Here is a 6,615-nt window from a genome sequence, read left to right as displayed (position 1 = left end):
TAGAGGAATACCTGTATTCCTATTTACATATTCCTATAAAATTATTCTTATAACCAATATATCAATTACGCGCTTATAATATATACTGTAATATTAATAAATAACATATGAAATAATATAATATATGTAGATACATATATACGGCATAATATAAATTTTATCTGAACAGTCGTTCAATGAGAGTATTTCATACGAGAAAACTTTCTTTAGGTTGATAATAAAGCTCGACCATACTCATCGGAACTTCATTATTTCAATTTTCTATTTCTTCATCATCTTCTAACTGATCATTTAAAACCAATGAAATATTATGGAAAACAGCACATGCCACCACAATTGATGTAGATGTTAATAATTTTGTCGTAAGCTTTTAATAAACAAGGGAATCTCTGTTTCTATATACCAAATGTCCTTCGGCAATTCTCCTTGTTTTTCCGTGAATCGTATTATAACTGAAACAAAAAAAATACATATAAAATAATTATATCATATTTATTAATGGCACATATACACATACGCGCGCGCGCGCGTGTGTGTGTGTCAATGATATAATTATTAAAAATTATAATAATTATAAAAGAATTTTTAATTGTAGTTATAAAATACATGTATCAAACCTTATTTCTTCATCCGTTGTAGGATTACCAATCGATGTAAATATAAAATAAAAAAGGTAATGCGCATTCAAGAACGATATCTAAAATTTCTGTCGTTGGCCCAACAACAATCTACAAAGAGAAAATGAGATGAGATATGAGATAATTTTTGTTTTGTATGTGCTCTTTTATACGAAATATTTTCTTATATAAAATTCTAATCTGAATATAAAAGAGATCTCAATTGATAAAGTATAGCTCAAAGAGTTAGCTCATCAAGAGTTCACTAAGCGCTCAGTGAACGATCGTGCTTCTGGATGCACCCTATATTTTATCAAATATTACAAAAAATGTATTGAGAATTTCGTAATTTAACACATTTCTATATTTTTATTATAATACATCTTTACGTCGATTTGTATACAAAAGCTTTAAAGTGCACTGAGTGCATCAGTTCTGCCAGTGAAAAATGCTATTAAATTATTTATACATGTGTACTTGAACATTCAAAGAAAAGTACCCTTTTTTATTTCTGGAAATCTCGTCAACATTTTGAAATCTTGTATATATCAAATGAATATGGGTGCAATCTATTGCACCATCAATACTAGGTAGGTCTATGGCTCCATTACCACATCCAAGTTCCTTAAATAGTCGTTTATTTTTAAAACGTTCTTGTGATAACGGCATTTTTGTATATCGATTAATGTAAGCTAGCTAATAAAGTGGATACTCTAAATACAATTCATAAAATTGTTGATTGTGATATTATTATTATCCCCTAAAACAAGCTGCAAAAAAAATATATTTTTTACATTATTTAATAACTTATTTTTATATTATTGACATATATATACCATATATAATTTATATATCTGAAAACTTGCTGTTGAATAAAATCGTAAATATATTAATTATTGTAGAACAAGAGATATTGTAAGCCTCAATTATTTATTTTAGCAAATTCTTCTTCTACTAAAAGTAAAATACCAAACATTATTAAATTTTTGGAGAAACGGAATCTTCTTTTAAATTCCTATTCAATGTAAAATTCAAAAGGATTTTGATAATCACGGAGATATTGCTTAGGAGCATGCATTGTCAGAACAAGAGGAGTTTTTTGTCACTTTACCGATGAAAATATAAGCTTTCAAATCATCCTTTAAAAGATTCCAAAACAAAATGGTTAGATTAAGCTTGTAGCACATATAACGATGTAAAACAGAAGAAAGTATAAAAGGTAAAAAAATGCAGACCTCTATTATCACAATAGATTAATTATACATAAAAGTACGACCGAAGCAATTATTTACAAACTATAACTCGTTTAATATTTCAAAAACTATTGCTTAAGATGTCCTCAGGCACAACTTCGCGAAGATCGTCTTATTTATCAATATATGCGTGAAATAAGGCTGTCTTAAATGAATTTATGGTTAACAAAATAGTATCTCAATCAAATGCTTAGATGTGTTCATAAATCACATTCAAACTTTTCCAAATAAGATAATCTTGAACAAGTATGCTTTGAGTACTTGTTTAAATTCCATCTTCTTTTTTTACTATGAATCTAGAGGATATCTTAAACCTATGCTTAAGGCGGTCTTAAAAATAAATTCTGAATACGACTATGAATATGGCTCTTAAATAATGTCTTAAGATGCTAATACAGTCCTCGAATTGACTTATAACATCTTAAGACTGTATTTAAAACAATCTTAAATATAAAAATCGACTATAAAACCGGCTTGTTTCGCGTTGTGAAATTGGTGAAAACAGATCAGTATTCATAGTCTTAAGATTATTTAAAACAGTTTACGCTTTAACGAGGACGAAGCGTTTAAATGCAGTCGCGCGCGATTCGCCTAGATATCTATCCATCATGCGAAACGACAAATAAACAGTGTAACACCCATCTGTATCGCGAAAAAACATTTTCCAAGAAATAGACTTCACATTGTTTTTCTTTTTCAGACGGAAGTCTATCTGTAGCAACTTCCTCGATTTCCCAGAATTTATCAACTGTTTCTCTAAATTCGTTAAACAGCAATTCGCGGGAATTAGTGAGCTTTGCAATGGTGCGCTTCCAGCGACCATCCAACCTAACTTGGTTTTTTGCAAATGCAAATTGTGACCCTCACGGAATAAATGGATTTGGCCGATGGAAAACAACATGGCACAGTCTGTTTCGATTAACAAATTGATGAAATTCCGGATCTGCAAGTTTGATATTCGAGAGTACTTTGATAATAATCGCGGAAATATCTCCCCTGGAATCATATCCGTAATAGTTGGCATCGTTAAATACGTCAATGTTTTACAAAAATCGTTAGATAATTGTACAGTAATTTGCACATCCTTTGATTGAGTGCTCGTGTCGTTAATTGCATCGATTGAGCAATTATAAGCTGTCTGACCACCCGCAAATTCAAGCATTTCACGACGGACTCAGATATGAAATTTGTGGTACACGTGTCTAGGAAACGCTCGGCACTTCATGTTGTTTTGCTTACTATCTCGGAAACTAACGCACTCGTCATTAACTTCGCGGAGTGAATTGTAATATTATCATAAAATTGTTCTAACATCGGATGGCTCGTATAGTCATTTAGGCACAGACTACTCAGCACTCGAAAGTCAGATTTTATTGCGTGTTTCTCAAAATGCAAGAGTATGTTATGGCATTTCTGGCATATTGTGCAGCTAGAAAATTCACAAAGCGTCCTGCGATGGGACCATATGCAATTATAGCAGAATTTCGCAACCTTCACTTTCTCGACATGCTTGAATATAGGCAACTGCCTGAATTTATCACAGAGATAAGGTGGACACTGTTTATTCTTACACATTATGCAGTTACACGATACCTTAGCTACAAATTTTTTATTTTGACTATTTTATTTACTTTGACTGCTTCGCATCTTTTTGGCCGGTGATTCGCCCTTGCATCTTTCCATATCTATTATCTTCGCCTTTTCGCGATGCGCAGATCGCGATTTTATATAAGAATTCGTATAATTGCTCGAGGTTGGGAAATTCGTCTCTCTCCAACATCGCCTCCTATTTGTTTAACGCGAATTTTGGCATTTTACTTTCTATGAGATGCACGATCATTTCAGATCCAAGTAATACCTAAAGTGCTCAGTGACGCGATATGCTGTTGAGCGTCGTCAGCAAGCTTCATTAAATCGTTGGTTTTTTTTCTTTCTCCTGCACGGACAAATTTACTAACCTGAGAGATGTCGCGAGATTAAAATTAAAATTCGTTTGATCTCATAGGAACGTTCTAGTAATTCTCATGCGCTTGTGTAGCTCATTTCATCAACCGAAAAGATATTTACTTTATTCGTGGCCTCACCCGTCAATGCCGATTTTAGATAATATATCTTATCTACGTCTCATAAATTTGACTGCGAACCTATCATGCTAGTAAATGCGTTTTTAAACGAAAGCCATTCTTTAAATTTCCAATTTGAATATGGACAGCGGCGCTTCCGGTAATTTTATTCGTCGTCTTTTCGTCGCGATCGATATATTATCAACGTTCGTTTCATTGATTGTTGCGTTGATACTGATGCCCGACGTGTTTGCCTCACTTAAAACATTTTCGACTCTACTTGCAAGATCGTAGTATTGCTCTTAATTACTTATAAATTCTGTTTGGTATACTCGGGTCTAACACCGCAAGTTCGTCATGATATTTCTCAAATGCGTGATATAGCTCCTTCAAACGAGCAATACGCAACTTCAAAGCGGCGTTGTCTTGCCTTTATCGAGGATATTCGTCAGACTGGTCATTTGTGCCTTTAAAGACGTGCGCATGAGAAAAGTTTATTAGTCATAATTACGATTTGTTACGAATTAAATCAAACGACTTACACTTGACTGATTATACCACTGATGATGGTCCATTCTCAATCCGAGACAAAATCTTGTTCAGATGACGCGATCTCATCCAGAAGGCCGTGTATCTCGTCAATCAGAAGCTCCGTAAATAACCCAAAGGCTGCGTGAATTATCCAGAGGCCGCGTGCACAGACCACACAAGAGGTACCAAAATGTTCTGTAAGTCAGCGTGAACCACTAAGGCTCGCACTGCCTTTGCATGTGTTTAATTGACTCACAATGAAACTCAACACTTGAGAGTATATAAAAAAACGTATTTCACTTGCAAAATTAACACAGAGATTGTGTTTGCTTGCGTGTATGCGTTTATAATTCATTCGCACGGATTGTATGTGGCTCACGCGTGTTATTTGTTGTCTAGCGTGCGACTTATTCGCTTAGGGCGAATCACCCTGAGCTGCTGTGCAGCAACGCCTGGGGATGTCTCCTGATATTACGACTACTGAGACCGTCATCTTTGGTCACTATACACACGCTTACGAATATAATTAACTATATCACACAATGACGAAAGGATTAATCGATTTTGATTATGCAACGAAAACGAGTGACTTCAACTGCTGTCGTGGATTGTTCGAACTCGATTAATCTCGATGACTTCGAAATCAAAAGACTGAAATCCGTTCGAACGTGCTTCCCGATAGGCGATCCATGAAAAATAAATACAATAATTCTGCGGCTTAGCATTAAAGGAACATGTATCGCGGCTCCTTAATATGCCGTGATAGTTTTTTGATATTGTCATATTATATGCAATTGTGTGTACTTGCCTACGTGTGTGCGTGTGTTGTCCATTTATCGTTTTTGTTTAATGCATCGTGCATAACTTTATTGAACGCACTCTCTGTAATAATATCACAGTACACACTATGTGTTAATTGCTATGTTGGCATAACCTCTTTATATCGATCGGTCATGACTTTGAAATCGATTATTTGTAAATAGGGAAATCAGACTTAATAGTAGCAATGTTCTATTGTCTTCAAAGTCCATAAATTTCAAAATAAAAATGCCCTGATTAAGAAGATTTATTCTAAAAATTAGATATTTGGCCTTCGAACAAGGAAACTTGACTTATACGTCAAAATTTTGATTAAAATGTAAAATCAGTCATGGAAAGGAAAATACATACGTCCGCCATGTTTTATAAAAATGATTTCTGGAAATTAAGGCATTAAAAAATATGTTATAATATATTTTTCGAGTAATTTAGGCTGAGAGAAAAGTCTGTTTCAAGATACTTTTTAATTCAGGTTCGAGATTAAATAGTTTTATTGATGTTCGAGAGCGCGCGACAAATGCGGATAAACAGAGTGGACGAAATATTCTGTAACACCACGAAAAAAGACACAAAGTTTACAGATTCATGCATAGTATAAATTTATTTTTTTTATTCATTTGTCAGTTTTCACTACATATAATTACATTTCAGACGGAACAAACTCAAGATGGAAAATACATGAAACTTTTCGGTTTTATCTCAGCCGTTTTCTTGGCGACGAAAAAAAGAGAGTACTAACGAAAAAAGAGAGCTGGCGAAGGCTGATTCGCCTTTTTATCAGTCGGCGAGACAAGGCATTTTCTTGCTAAATATCAATGAGGAGGCTCTAAAATTAAAAATTTAAAGTGACTCGCAGGCACCAAGAGCGATTGGCAATTCAGAGTCTCCGTCACGAAAAGGAGTCCTGTGATGATCACGGAAGAAAATCCACGAATTGGCAGCGATTGGCGGCGAGATACATTATTAGTGGCTGAGGCATTCGCATGCTCTCGCCGTTTATCGTTAGACTTGAGTAGCCGTTAGATAGCTGTATGTTTGTGTATGACATGGGCTCCCTTTTTTTTTTTTTGAAAAAGAATAAACAACGCTAACAAACATTTAGATGTCGTCGATGATTACTAGAATTTTCTAGAAGCCCACATCATAAAGAATAACGAAATACGAAGGATAACGCAAATATAAAGTTCATGCAGATTTTCTCTGCCGGCATGCAATATTGCGCGATCATCTCTCGATCAAACAATTGACCTATATGCAAAACTTATAATTAACAATTAAATATTAATTATTTAAATTATTTTCTTTCAAAAGCTCCTTGATACTTAGCGGTGA

The 6,615-nt window shown here is 34.2% G+C and overlaps 1 long non-coding RNA gene across 1 annotated transcript; it reads right to left on the bottom strand.

Annotated features, from left to right (window-relative positions):
* Positions 1-365: 365 nt before the first annotated feature.
* Positions 366-1,403, bottom strand: LOC108689600. Its single transcript, XR_001931837.1, has 3 exons — positions 1,117-1,403; positions 618-728; positions 366-452 (listed from the first exon to the last, which is right to left on the bottom strand). It is a non-coding gene; the product is annotated as an uncharacterized LOC108689600 (long non-coding RNA).
* Positions 1,404-6,615: the final 5,212 nt, after the last annotated feature.

Source organism: Atta colombica, unplaced genomic scaffold (assembly GCF_001594045.1).
Source record: "Atta colombica isolate Treedump-2 unplaced genomic scaffold, Acol1.0 scaffold271, whole genome shotgun sequence".
Taxonomy (NCBI): domain Eukaryota; kingdom Metazoa; phylum Arthropoda; class Insecta; order Hymenoptera; family Formicidae; genus Atta; species Atta colombica.
This window is presented reverse-complemented; position numbering and strand designations above follow the sequence as displayed.